Here is a 15,632-nt window from a genome sequence, read left to right on the forward strand (position 1 = left end):
AACGGCACAGATGCGTGACGCATCTGTGCCAGGAATTGTGGCGCATTGCTGGAGTTGCGTCGCAAGCGCGACGCAGCTCCAGCAATGCTCTGGGGGGGCCTATCCTTTCAATGCTACCTCAAGCCTTACGCCTGCTTCAAGCAGGCGCAGGGTTTTGACGCAGCATTGCCCTGAAAGTGACTGAGTGAAATCTCATAGATTTCACTCAGCCACTTTCAAGAGGCGTTCCTGCGCAGGAACGCCCCCCCCCCTGCGCAGGAACGCCTCCTCATGGCGCAGTGCTGTACAACGTGACGCATCTCCTAGATGCGTCACGTTGTAAATAGGGCGCAGGGATGCGCCACGTTTCCGCGCCGTTGCGTCACGCAACGGCGGCGTAAACGTGGCGCAAGCCCTTCATAAATCTGCCCCTTAAAATGTTCAGAGTGATTGGGATTGGTGTTACTAATATGAATATGTTTCTACCCAAATAAACCCTTTTTTGCAAGATTTGGATAAGTAAAGACAGGGAAAAAACATAACGTTGTAACATATGCCTTGCAGTTTGCGTACAGCTCTTTGAGGCCAGTTCATAGCTCACTGTGCTATATTAGGATTGGAACTTAAGTACTGCAAGTAACAAACGGATCACTGTGACTATGACTAAACTCACTTAGCTATGTACATAACATACAATTATGTGATCTGTATGGTACAAGTTCCTTGCAGCAGGCATATTAACCCTCTGCACTATTTTATGATGAGTCAAAACTGCCACTAAGCATAACTCATCTCTCTCCAACAGGTACATTATGCACCAGAGTTATCTTGGCATTTTTAAATCCATAAATTATTTCAGAGCACAGCACCCCGGATCTGGGTGCCCGGTGCAGACGCACTGATCGCATCAACTTGGAGCCTGCCCTGCTTTCAGAGCTCACTTTATTGAGATATCCAAGACATTTGCAAGGGTTGATGGACATTTATATTGACATGTATGAATGTGTTTAGCAGCATAGGCATTTTTTTCAATGACAAAATGCGTGCAAATCATGCGGGTTTCACTTGAGGCCCTTTAGGAAACCGTTGTCACTGTTGGTTAAAACTTCGAGGCAAGGGATAAAAAGAGAAGAGATCCTATAAAGTTATTGGTTGACAAAGAATACTGTGTATGCTACACGCTAAAATTTGTACGTTTCCAAGAGGTTAAAAGTGTGTTTGTTTTGTGAAATATGGAAAACAGCAGCATACTAGTCAGTGCAGTATTAGTAAAGAACAAATAATGACAGATTGTGGAATAAAGAACACCTAACAAGAGCGCAGAATGGAGTTTGATAGCCACATTGTTCCTCTGAGTCTAAACAATCTTATCTTCTGGCGCCTCCTACTGCAAAAGGGTACGATCCAGGTTGTAGCTGTCTAATTTCATTATTGTAGTCCTTTAACTTCAAGTTTTTAATAAGGTAGTTGCAAAGTACATCAAGATATAAAACGGTCATCTAAAAATATGTCAATCTCACAAAACAGTATTCAACCTTCAGCAAAATACATTTCGAATTGTAAGAAGACATGGAAAGCCCTGAAGGCAAAGCACAACCCGCAGTTAAAAATATCTCTTCCTTGCCAGTGTAACTCAGCAGCCCTGATGGTGCTCTCTGTAAAGGTCACTATCAATAACACATAATGGCAAAGGTCATCTGTCAAAATAGAAAGCAAACAGGCGAGGTAGCCGGCCTATTAGCTGATTTTCAACAAGGTTAAAATACAGTCCCAATAGATTGTCACTATGGCTATTCCATCAGTCTATTTAAATGTGGAAATTAGTGAATACTTTTTGCAGTAAAACATGGTTGAAGAAGATCTGGCGCTAAATTCACACCCAAGGGTGCAAATTGCAAAGATGTACATCTGCACCACTGTCTAGAGAGGGCATCCACAAAACTCGAATGCGAAAAATGTACGGCGCGCATCTCTAAATTATTCATCATTCAAATCGCATTTTTTATGACGCATTTTTTAAGCTTTTTTTTACTAATTTAAAACTAAAACCCAGAGTCTCATCCGAACCTTCCGAGTCTGGATATCTGCTCTCAGTGTCATGTTAAGAGTTTTGTTGGCCCAGGGCAAGACATTTTTTGGGGGCCTGTATGGAACACAGAATTTTTTTACCCATTTCCTACTAATTCAAGCAACATGATTCCAAACAATACAAAATTCTATGGTAAACTTTGACAAGCTTAGAAAAAACTGTTGAAATGTGTATTGTACGGAACCCCAGAACCCCTTAAGATGACAGAGGGTAGAGATAGACAGTCAAAGATACATCTAGGCAGCGAGGGAGAGAGCTTTAGAAAGAGAAATAGAATAAACAGAGGTTTAATAGAGGGAAAGTTCACTTTCACAGGGAGTCTTCAAGATTGGTGGGGGTCCTGGGCAAATTGCCCACTTTGCCCATGCCTTAAAACGACTCTGTCTGCTCTAACTAACACTGTTTAGGTCAAGGCAGATGCCGAGGCCCCCTACTTTCTTTTCCTTGTTTTACTCCCATTGCTTCAGTTCCTTTTTTTGCTGCTAAATTTACTTTAAAGGTTTTCTTGGGAGTGGACACGTGGTGTACATGGTCTATATTGAATAAGAGCTCTTGCGTTAAAGCTGTCAGGTGAGAGAAACAGAGGTCTCTATGACCAAGATTAATTGTCAGTCACGCGATGGAGCGCTGTGAGAAAAATGCACACTTGCATTATGTGAAGCACAAAAAGTAGCGCAGCAACAGATTTTGGAAGAGTTGCCCCATATATTACATATCCGTCCCATATGGCGCAGCAGAAAACCAGCAGGGTCTAACATATGATTTGTACCCGAGGTACAGCCTCCAGTTCAAAATCCTGCATGTTCACAACGGCCCAGGAGTCAGACATGTAAGTCCCTTAGTGTAAAGCAACCCTATATCAAAATATATACCTTAATACCATTGCTTGTGTCTAGTTTCAGTATACAGTAGGATTCAACAGAAAGCAGGAACATCTAGCTTAGCAGAAAACCCACGATTTGTAGCACTCTTTGATCTCCCCCAAAAACTCTGGGGTGGATTTATCAAACTTTCAAGTAGAGCAGCAAACCAACTTGCTGCGCGAAAGGGAAAGGGGAGGAATGCCATTCATCTAACATTAAATGCTGCATTCCTATCAATTCCATGAGTTGGCTCACAATGTGCTGCCTTGTGCCAACCCAGGCATACGTGTGCCGTGGTTCAAGGGTGCCTGCGTTGCAGACAGGATTGTTGATGTGCAGGAAGGGGCACTTAACTGCACAAACCAATCCTCTGTGCCTCATGGGAACAGTCCAGCCCGAACTGCCAAGCCATGCCTTCCCTGGACCGGAAACAAGCTTCTGAGGACCGGTTTCTGGCATTCCAGCCGTCTTCAGTCTGGCTTGCACTCCACACCACTGGATGCAAGCAAGCCAGGCTGAAGACGGCTGGAATGCCAGAGACCGGTCATCGGAAGTTTGTTTCCGGTCCAGGGAAGGCATGGCTTGGCAGTTCGGGCTGGACTGTTCCCATGAGGCACAGAGTCAGACTGATTTGCATATGGCCATGTCTGAACTGGGGTGGTGTGGAGTGCAAAAAAACGATGGATTTAGGCCCAGATCTCTGTACTGGGGTGAATGTATGACATTGTTCTGTATTCTGTCCATCAACTGTGGTTTTTGCATTTGTCACCCCGAGTGGGATGGGTATGCTCAGACGTGAGTCCCATCCACTCCACACAACTGGATTTAGGCAAGCCGGGCTGAAGACGGCTGGAATGCCAGAAACCGGTCCTCGGAAGCTTGGTTCCGGTCCAGGGAAGGCTTGGCTTGGCAGTTCGGGCTGGACTGTTCCCATGAGGCACAGGGTCAGACTGATTTGCATATGGCCATGTCTAAACTGGGGGGGGGTGGAGTGTAAAAAAACAATAGATTTAGGCCCAGATCCCTGTACTGGGGTGAATGTATGACATTGTTCTGCATTCTGTCCATCAACTGTGGTTTTTGCTATGGGGGTTAGGGGCCTTATCACAGTTTAATATGCCAGACAGCGTGGGTTCCAGAGCAATTATACCCTCTCCCACCCTTTTTATAACTGCTGCAACATCATTGATTTTATGCATTTCTTTCCACAGGCCATCAAGTTTCATAGCAAACACCCCCATTAAGTCGTCCAACCTACATTCAAAACCCTCCATCAAGGTGTCCAGGATTTCAATGTCCAAATCTTTTGTCTGGCAGTCACTGACAGCAAGAAAATCAGTTTGAGTGGAGATAGAGTTAGTTAATCTAACATTGAGTGGTTCAGTGTCGGCCCCACCTTTGTTGTTCCTCGTAGTATCCATATCGAGGTCTAGTGATTTTCTTCTATGTTCCCTTTGGTAAGGGTTTTTACTGCCCGATACTGAAGCAGTCAATACCTGCCGATTGATTCATTACATTTCACACAATAGTATGGTGTCTGTAAGTGTTATAACACCAAATAACCCATTACCTATACGTGTGTCACATTGTACGTGTCTGTCCTATTTCAAGTGCATAATTCCCACAGGTATGTTCCAATAACCATTTTGCAAGTGTTGGGAAGTGTCTTATAAATAGTACACCTACCATGATCTCCTGTTTCTGTTTTGACCAAAGAATATTGGTATGCTATATTGCTCATTCTCTCTTGTCTGACAGATTTCAACATATGATAAAGTGTTATGTTCTTCTCAACCAATTGAATGGAGGTCATGAGTTTCACAAATCAAACTGTGTTGATCAAAAAATTGTAAGCTATGGAAATTACTATACTGAATATTAGTGTTAATTAAAAGAAATATGCTCTGCACTGTTCACGCAATAGCTAATGCCAAACACCTATCCAAGTTGTGTAAATGCCTGTTTTGAAGTCAGCTAGGCCTTCTAATTGTCAATTTTACCTCTCCACAGTTTTTGGTTGAATGGTTGGGAGATGTTAGGTATACTTCCTAACCATTCCATAAACATGTCAGGACATGTCCTGACATGCTTATTTAGAGTTGTATTGTTTGAAATTGCTAAACGTTAGTATGTTAGAGGGCATCTGCCTTCATGCCAGAGGAGCTGAAGTTGTTGGCAAAGGAGATCCTTGCCCTGTAGGGGCAGCTCTATGGCTCACCAGAGGAACACGTACATGTCTGAAAAAATATAAGTGAATATGTCTAACTGGCTTTTTTTCCATTTACATAGGCTACAATGTCCCTTTTAGTTCCATTGTGACTGATTTTAAATGGCACATAATGTGGTCCTTACATAGGACAATAATGTTATGGATTTGCATGGACTCTCCAATGTGAAATGCACAACACCATCAATATGTATTGTGTGTTTAAAGCTCCAGATTCAAATATTTGTGTATGGAAAGATCTATGCATGTGTATATGTTTGAAATACGTGTGATAAGTTGCCAAATTACATCAGGGTAAATGGTAAACACATCATGTTCACTTTACACCTGGAGATATGTATGTACTGTGTAAAAAACGATTGAAAATGATGTTAGCTATGTGTATAGTTCCACAAATCAATCAGCCTAGATCAGGGATCTCCTAAATGCAGATTGTGAGCTACCAGTAGCTCTTAGACACCTTCAGATTAGCAAACAGCGATGAGGTCACTTATTGGAAGGTAACTCTTGTAATGTAAAAGTTGAGGAAAGGCGGTGTGCATGTGGCATCATGATCATCTGGTTGCAGATAGCAAGGGCCGTCAGTGAGCACTGCTCATCAAGAATCATGTGCCCGGCTGGGCCTGAGTCACAGGATCATACAACTGATGCACTGGGGTACATCTGCCAAGCAAATGTACTTTGCAGGTTAAAATTTTAGGTTTTCTTAAAATATGCCCCTGAATGCTTTTAAATGGACAACAGTTGAAAGGGAGAGTTCCCTGACTTCTTGATCTAACACATCTTTTCAATTGATTCACATTTCAAAGAATGTCATGTCCAAACTTCAGGCACCTTATTCACAGTAGCCACTTTTCAATGTGCCATATTCATTATTGTTTCGCTTTCAGTAGTTTGCAATCCTTAGAACTGATCAGAAGTAGGTCACATCAGAGATGGTATAGGGACCCCTGGGCTTGATGATGTCACAAGTATGGATTTGTGTGTTCTTTAGACCATGACAAGGGACGGGAATAGGCAACCGGTCACTATTGAAGAGAGTATGAGGATATTGGTTTACGTCAGCATGTGACAATACACATGCCGTATGGTAACTTATGAGTTATGCTGCTGATAGTGACAGCAATAAGTATCAATCAATCAATCAATCAATCAATCAGCAATTTGTATAGCGCACTACTCACCCAGTAGGGTCTCAAGGCGCTGGGGGGGAGGGGCCCGCTACTGCTCGAAAATCCAGGTCTTGAGTTGTTTCCTGAAGGAGAGGTGGTCCTGGGTCAGCCGTAGGTGGATGGAGAGGGAGATCCATGTCTTGGCCGCCAGGTAGGAGAAGGATCTTCCTCCAGCGGTGGCTCTGCGAATGCGTGGTACCGCGGCGAGGGCGAGGCTGGCCGATCGTAGCTGGCGGGTGGGTGTGTAGAAAGTGAGGCGGCTGTTGAGGTGCCTTGGGCCCATGTCGTGGAGAGCCTTGTGTGCGTGGGTGAGGAGTCTGAATGTGATCCTCTTGTTGACGGGGAGCCAGTGCAGGTCTCTCAGGTGGGTCGAGATGTGGCTGTGGTGAGGGATGTCCAGGATGAGTCATGCGGAGGCGTTCTGTATGTGCTGGAGTCTTTTCTGTAGTTTGGCGGTGGTTCCCGCGTAGAGGGTGTACCCGTAGTCCAGTCGGCTGGTGACGAGTGCCTGGGTGACTGTCTTACTGGTTTTGGTGGGGATCCATTGGAAGATCTTACGGAGCATGCACAGAGTGTTGAAGCATGATGATGATACGGTGTTGACTTGTCTGGTCATCGAGAGGGAGGAGTTCATGATGAAGCCCAGGTTTCGTGCGTGGTCCGTTGACTTGGGGGTGGTGCCCAGGGCAGGGGGCCACCAGGAGTCAGGCGGCTGTTCTTCATCCACTCGGAGACATCTTTCATCCCTTCGTGTAGGCTGGCTCTGGCGGTGGCGGGGTCGTTGGTGAGGGAGAGGATCAGCTGGGTGTCGGCATAGGAGATGATGTTGAGGTTGTGTTGGCGTTCGATGGCTGCGAGGGGACTCATGTAGACGTTGAAGAGGGTGGGGCTGAGTGAGGATCCTTGTGGTACGCCGCAGATGACTTCGGTGGCCTCGGATCTGAACGGGGGGAGGCGGACTCTCTGGGTTCTTCCGGCGAGGAACGAGGTAATCCACTCCAGGGCCTTCCCTTGGATTCCAATGTTGTTGAGGCGCTGTACTAGGGTGCGGTGGCAGACAGTATTGAACGCTGCAGATAGGTCCAGGAGAATGAGGGCCGCTGTTTCCCCTTTGTCGAGCAGGGATCTGATGTGGTCGGTGGCTGCAATGAGGGCGGTCTCGGTGCTGTGGTTGGCTCGGAAGCCGGACTGCGAAGGGTCGAGGGATCCGCTAGTTTCGAGGAAGGCGGCAAGCTGTCTGTTGACGGTCTTCTCGATGACTTAAGTACAAACAAAAAGTCTTGTTACCATTGTTTGTTCTTTCCTTTCATGTATCTATAAAGGTCAAAGCATATCGGAAACTTGACATATAAAAGGTAATCTCCAGGAAGGTACAGACCTTGGTAGTCTACAGGTGGTGCAGCGTCAATTACTGCAAAGGTTTGGGAGGACCTAGGACGCTGGACACGTAAGATTGCACAAGTCTAGCTCTAGAATGTGTGAGGTGTGGTTGCCACCCACGGACCCCACTAATAACCCACATTCTTGTGGTGGCCTATCAGGAGCTTGATGGACAGTTGAGGGCCCAAAATCAGCAACGGGGGGGGGTAAGTTCTTATCAGTTACACATGTTACATGACCCATTTTGTGTTACATCCAGGATGTTTGGCGCCAACATTCAGGGTGACCCATGTTCAATGCTCAAGAAGAGTTCTTGAAGAGGTACATTTTGTACAAGGTGTATGATGATGAGTTTTTTCCTATTTTTGGGGAGAATAATGATTCCACCTCATTCCTTTCAGCAATCAATGGACTGTTCTGACACACATGGCTGCCTGAACTCCACATATACATCATGCTGTTTGATGTAATGAGGGACAGTTGTAACAAACAGTCAGTTCATCTTTATTGTATCAGGTGTGATGCTCCTTCAGTGAAGTGGATGATGTCATGTTAGCCCTATTATAGGCAACATAGCATACTAGGCACTTATGATACTCCGGTTCTGCTCTATCGATGCAAGATTCATCTCACTGGTCACTTGGCATTGCGTCCCTTGAGGTAAGCCTTCCACATTCTTCTCGTGGACTTTCTGGAGCACTCCATTTCCTGACTGCTTCTAATCCCCGCCTCCCTCTCCCCAGGCACCGTTCTCTACCCCACGTGGACACTGTTCCACGGCAATCCAGGCTGGGATTCGAGCAGCCCCTTCTTGCCGTTCTCTTTACCTCCATGCATATGCTGTATTACTGTCTACACTGTAAAGAAGAATAAAGAACTTTTGATTTATTCCAACACTGGACGGACATTCATATTTATACTTTTTGATGGACTCTTTTTGTAAAGTGGTGCAACCGACAGTTGATTTATATGCATCTTTTGGTTAGTCTAACCGCCCCTAGAGGAACGGCAGGGGCAGTAGAGTTGTACACAGTGGGAGCTTAAGGCTCGGTGTTTGTTCCAAACTATTAGGGTGATCATATAAGGAGGGAGGTGCATCACAAAAACCAGGGGAGTTTTTGTATAGGTTGGTTGTACCCTTGTTGCTTTAGAGGACTGGAGACATACTGTACATGCATGCCACTGATCCGATCCCAGCTCATTGTCTCTACCTCACCTTCACCACTTAGCCTTTCCTCACAGCCCTACTCTCAACTCTACCGGTGACACACCTTGCCTGCATGTCACAGTCCGTAACCCAGCGCCTTGGGCCTACCCCACCCACGTTTTCACTTTTCCTTCCTTCCCTGGGTATCATCACCCTTCCTCAAACAGTACAGTATCTACCGGTCATCTGTTTACCACCATAGCACACCCTTTGGCCCTACGCTGATTGTTTCTTTTCCTCACCCCCCTTTCTGTACTCTTCCTTCTAGCGGAACTTTCGCCTTTCCTGTAATCCTCCTTCACAGCATGTACATATCAACTGTATTTATGCCCTGCTTAATTTTTATTTAAATTTGTGTCTTCTAAAATATTAGTTTTATTTTGATTTCTTAAATATCGGTATGTTGTGACCTACTTATACCTGATTGTCCGTGCTTTTCACTAATCCTTACATATTTCTCCCCCATTTACAAACTTCCCCATCCTATCTACTTACTCCTGCTCAGGCACACTTCCCAGGCACTCGTTCCATCGCCTTGTCCTGATGAGATCCCACTATCTCAGAGGGATCGAAACTTCGTCAACACTCGTCTATAACTCTATACTATCATTTGTATTGTATTGTTGAGTATGAGATGCTAATTGATTGTGACTTTTTTATTAAATTCCCACACACTTAAAAGTCACTTTTAAGTCACTTGCCTGTGGCAAGGAATTCAACTGATTTCCTTTTACCTCGTCAAGGTTTGCTCACTCACCCCTTTTTATATAATTTGTGCCTCTAATCCATTGATAATAAATTGTTTCTATTTTGTGAATACAGGCATAACTCCAATTTTTTTATTGTAAAAATTGTGATATTGTACCGATCCTACATGTATGGGACCTTTGTTTCTCCTAAATGAAAGTAAGTGCAGCCATTCAACATAGTAGTGGATACTTTCACCTACAAATAGATGTTGTGACATTATATAAGGATATTTTACTACAAGGGTGTTAGTTTTGTCTTAATTACTGATCTATGTACACCTATGCATTTCACCTTGTAATATGATGTGCAAAATGAAATTGTATACAATTCAGGACTTGCACTAGACAAGGGGAAATGGGATGAAAATATAGAGCGCTTCAGATTTTGGACTGCCATTGATTTTCCAGGTAATCTATGAGGTGATGATTACAGCTTTTCTAGTGCAATTTCTATATGAGGTTACATTGCACTTATCCCAATGATGTGTGATGCAAATGTTTTTCATGTGTCAATTTTTGTACTTTGCTTCCACCCACCTGTGTGGTGAGTTTCTGATTTTTGCTTTAATATCTTTAGTTGTGCAAGAGTTATTTTTTTTTATTAGGTATCTACCAATTGATTTATGAACAGTGTGGTTATAGAGATGAGTTCATTTAAATTTCTTAAACATTAACATTAGAGTCATACTCATTGCACATCAGTATGCTATATTTTGTGTGAGTAATTTCTTAATGCTCAAGTCCTGAGCATATGTGAACAGCCAAGTAAAAACAGGCAAAGGGGCAGGTTACTTTCAATTCAGGTGACAACGGTGTTGATTTGCACAGCAGAGGCAGTACGTGTAGGATAGGATCCATGGTGGACCAGCAAGTGGAAAAGATAGTAAAGGTGAGTTTGTGCCTTATGTGCATTCAATTCTGCCAACTGAGGCATTGAGGTTTCCCCACCACAGTTGTAACAGCATGAAGGCACATCGTGAATGGCCCGACAGAGAAACTCCTTTCCTCTCTCCAACAGCTGCTTTTGCTTAGACCATCCTCAACGCAGTTGAGATTTCCTGGCATGGACAGCGGGAATGTGGCAGTGTTTCATCTATGCATTTGCCAACATCTAAATACGGCAGATAGACAGCCAAGTCGGTGGGTGGGAAGACCACTGAAAAAGCGACTGCGGGACCAATTCCACCAAGATCTAAATCAAGCCGAAGCCCTTAGTCACACATGAGCAATGTTTATTGATTGTCACTTTACGCTTTCTTATCACTTTTTCTCTTAACTCTTAAAAAAAATCATGACTCGTGTTCCCCTTATTGGACTTTTCCTATATTGGTGCATTTTGTTTATTGATTTTTTCTCAATTTTTATAAAAAGGAATAAGATTTTTATTGGGCTTTATTTTTTAATTTTAAAAATGTTTGTACTTCTAAGTGCATTACACATTTTCTCTACTTCAAACCAGTATGCCTTGAGCCACAGCTACCAGGGTTTGAGCTCAGGTTCAAATTTGTAAAGTACTTGCCTAGACTTAACAGGTCAATGACTTTATTACTTGCGGTGGACTCCCATCCACCTCCTAAATATTCACTTTTTTACAAAGTTTAAGGTTTAAAGCTGTGAATACTGAAGTGTACGATATTTCTGTGAATTGGAATGAACACTCCTCCAGAAGAGAGGTTGAAATGGATTGTGTGGAGCTTGTTCGAAGACTAAGAGAGAGTCTCACAGGCATATTTGCTTTTGTCTGAAATTTTAAAAAGACTCATGTACCACCTAACGCTTTCCTGCACCCTCAGGGAAACAGATTGTTTCCCTGTACTCGTCGAAAAATATGGAATTTTTACATTTTGTAATGTTTAAGTCCTTTAGAGTAATGTTTATTTAATTTTTGTGTATTGAATGTGTCTCTGACACAATATATGATACTAAAATATGGTGGTCAGTTTCGATCTGTTAAGGAGCTTTGCACAGTTCGTGCATTATGTACAAAGGTATACAAACAATCATGTTCTGATAGGCGACACAAATAGGAAAGTGTGATCTTTCTTTGAATTTACTGTGAACTTACAGCTGACCAGTGATATATTTTTGTTATTATACAAGCCCCACTCCCAGCAACTATACAAGGGCTACGGCCCTAACCTGCTGTGAGATACTCTAGGGCAAAGTACATCCTCTTTGAGCTTTGTTTGAACTGAATGCTAACAAACTCGACATTTGCTAGTCATCTGCTCAGCAAGACTTGCTCAGGGGATCAACAAATGAATATTACTTCATCTATCCATCCAGGGCACTCAGATTGGTGACAGGCCTGGTCTTATGCCAAGATGGGCATAGGCAACCAGATATTTGGAAAAAGCAAGTGGGAGGGGGTTGTTCCACCAGGGGTTAAACATGGTAACCTTAATGACAAGTGCAAGGAAAAAGAACTCAAAGCATCTGTACTTGATCCAATGTTTGGGAGCGTTATTGCAGACCTGAATAAATACATTTCTTTTAAATTAACAAAATATTTTAGAATTTCTCATATAACCAAGGTCGCTGAACTGAATTTGTATCGGAAAGCCAAAAGACCTTTACAAAAGGTGCACCAGGTGCCACACAAAAACAATACAAATTCTGTAACAAATAATTACCTAGGCACAGGGTTCAAGGATGACTCGCGCCACAAGGCCATGGAAGGGAAACTCATTAAAGACCTTTTCTGACTTTTATCACAAGAATGTCTCAAAGCAGCATTAGATTTGCAGGGAACAATGCAAAGCAAATTTGGGGGCAATGAAAGTACTGGCAAGGATCACACACTTGTATTAGAAGTCAGGCATTTTTGTTCTTACAGTATGCACTCATGTATTGAATCGAATCTGAGGACTGGCCCTGAAGTCTGACCCAGATCTAAAGCCATCATAGTCAGAGCTGCCCGCCCTCCCTTTCATCACACTACTATGCATGCACTCTGCCTGTGGCAATCGCTTGCCCTCATGCAGCTCCCTCTTAAGATGTCCTATATTGCTGAGACTTCCTAGTGTCCACCCAACCACTGGTTTGGTTGTGCCACCGTCTTCAATATGCTGGTAGATTTTTTTGCCTGTTATTTTCTAATGTACCCCACACAGAATGTACCACAGAATGCAATGTGTTATTTATCTGTGTTCGACCTGCTGTGGACCCTTTTTGCCCTAATTGTTATATACGAGGTTGAAACGCGTATGTAGCCCTGCACAATGCTGGCAGATATGTATGTTCTGTCCTTTTTTAAGTGTATGCAAAATAAAATCTGAACTGAGGACCTTCTCGACATCTACAAAGTGTTGTTCTTCTAATCAGATGTGCTCCCTCAACAGTCAATGAGCATTCGCTTACAACGTTCCTGATGTGTCCTTACTGGTGAGGTTGAGGGCCCGATTTAGATCTTGGAGGACAGCCTACTTTGTCGCAACAGGGACGGATATTCCATCCACCGAAATATAAATCCCATTATATCCTATAAAGCTATATTTCAGCTGATGGGATATCCATTACCGTTGTGATGGAGTATCCCGTCCGCCAAGATCTAAGTCAGGCCCTTAGTCTGTTCACACATATGGCCGTCTGTAGCAATTTGTTATTATTCCTTGTTACAGTTGTCAGCCATTTAAGGGTTTATAATGAGAGAGGAAATACTGAGGCTCTGTGGACTGTCAATGGATTAGGTACCTCAGAGATGTTTTGGGAAATTGGAAATGGGGTCCCTGAGGGAAGACCCGTCGAAAGCTGGGTCCATAAGCAACAACGCCATTAACTACTTTATGTTCAGTACAAATCTGATCTAATGCACTCTCATGTCATCTTTTGCCCACTATCTGATGCCTTACTAGCGGCGAAATTCGAGTTTACAAATGAAGAGTTTCCTGATGAGATCAAACCGCTGGAGGACAGGAAACTATATCTGAAGTTCCGTTATGGCACTCTTCCTTGGCTATCCTTTACCTCGGGCTGGGCTTTCCAGGACGAGCAGAGTAGATGGGACTGTCCTGCTCGTGGTGCTAGCAAGGAATCTGTAGAGCATGTTGTATTCTTCTGTCCTTTCTCAGCTAAGTGGAGAAAAAAAATGGATCCTCCCAGAATATCGAACACTAGGGGTGAGAAAGTATGTAGAAGCCATTCGTATCTCAGGATACAACACAAAACAAGTTATCTTGGTGATGGAGAGTAACATGGGTACGTTTTTTATAGCAAGTGTGGTGCCTGTTGTATTGATAACATTGGGGGCTTTTATTAATTCTGTTATACCCCGACATGAGAAATTTGTGATGCTGCGGCTCAAGAATAAAATTGCCCAAAATTAGTAAAAAGTGGGCACGATTGATGCTGCATTTGTACATGTATGGAATTATTAGGGCCTGCTTTGAGCTCATGTTCGTTCCCACACACATTGGTTCTCTATGTATACACAGACTCAGATTGCTTTGTCTTACCCTTGTGACTTTTACATGGAGTCAGAATAATTGGTTGATAACACAAATTGTATGATTGTGTTTTATGTTGGTTTTATGTATTTAAGGTGTGCTACAGCATGTTTTTTAAGTGTTTATATGGATGGAATTATTTTCTCTACTTTTTATGGTTTGTATCCGAAATAAAGTACTGTGAAACAAATAAGAGAGTAAACATAGTCTTGGGCAGGTATGTTTTAAATCCATTCAATTTTCATGTGACTATTCAGCTCTGATACCTTGTAGCAACCACTAGCTATTAAAAACCGCTGTTCCCCCATTGTGCTATGTGAGTGTGTCTTTAATTCCAACTGCAATCAGTCTGAACAATGAAGAGGTGAATGGAGTCTGGAGTCATCACACTATGAATGAGCTGTGATGGCGGTGATGTGCTCTGCAAAATGTAAATAGTTGGCAATGAAACTCAAACATTCATATGGGTTTGGTTAAACCGAGTCTCCTGACTCATAATGTTATGGATCTTAGCCTTAAGAGGCTCCATAATTCTACCAACCAACTGGTATCTCAGAGGACCACTGCCCTCTGTTCAGTTTACACTTTGTTCCCTTGATTGTGAGTTTGTCTCTATGCAGGGCTCTAACACTTCTTTGATGTGAACTAATTCACTAAGAATTGTGTCACCGAACACTTCATTGCTATCTAAGTATGTGGCATCAAAGGTATCAAGGAAATTCAACTCACGATTCTCCAACTTCTGGTTGGCGGCAGCTGCCTGTAGTCAAATATGGAACAGGTCTGCAGGAGAGAACACTGGCTTCCTCTAGTGAAGTAGAAGTTTTTTTGAAATGTTATCAGTGAGCATGAAAGCTCCGGGGAAGGGCACTCACCGGTTTTAGTGACCCGATTGAGGCTTTTGTAGTCTGTAGAGAAGGGGACAGCTTTCGACTACTGCTTCAGTTGAAGCACCCCTGAACTCGCACATGGGCTTTGCAGGGCATCAATTACCTCAAAATTTTACATTATTTTGTTTCCATTTTTTTCACTTTTTAACCTTTATTGCATAACTTGTAAGCTTTGAGCTTGGCTAGCAAACTGGTTCTAGTATTGATGCTGTGTGACTCGCTGCAGTGCACCTTCTGGAGTCAATGAACCAGGTGTAAACATGTGTCAATGAGAAAATCCCAGAAAACTCTTCAACCAGGAAATAATAATCCTCCTGCTGTTTGTATGCCAGTGTGAGGAAGAAGGAACTTCTTCCACGAAACAACCTTTTTCTGCGTGGCAAAGGTGGCTCGCTGCATTCCGCGTCGCTGTCTGAAGCGGCAAGCAGCCTCGTGCACAAAGCGCCTGTTCTCATCCCTACTCTTTGCAATGCGATGCAAGCTGCTTCACTCTTGCAGTTGCCAATGCTTCTCTAGTCCTTCGCAGCCCAAAGGGGCTGTTCCTCGAGCGATTCAGCCATCATTTTCAGGATTGCTAATATCGCCTCACAAATGCAACAGCTGAACTGTAACCGCTGATTGGCAATGCAGA

The sequence above is a fragment of the Lissotriton vulgaris genome, chromosome 5, assembly GCF_964263255.1.
Source record: "Lissotriton vulgaris chromosome 5, aLisVul1.2, whole genome shotgun sequence".
In the NCBI taxonomy this organism is placed as follows: domain Eukaryota; kingdom Metazoa; phylum Chordata; class Amphibia; order Caudata; family Salamandridae; genus Lissotriton; species Lissotriton vulgaris.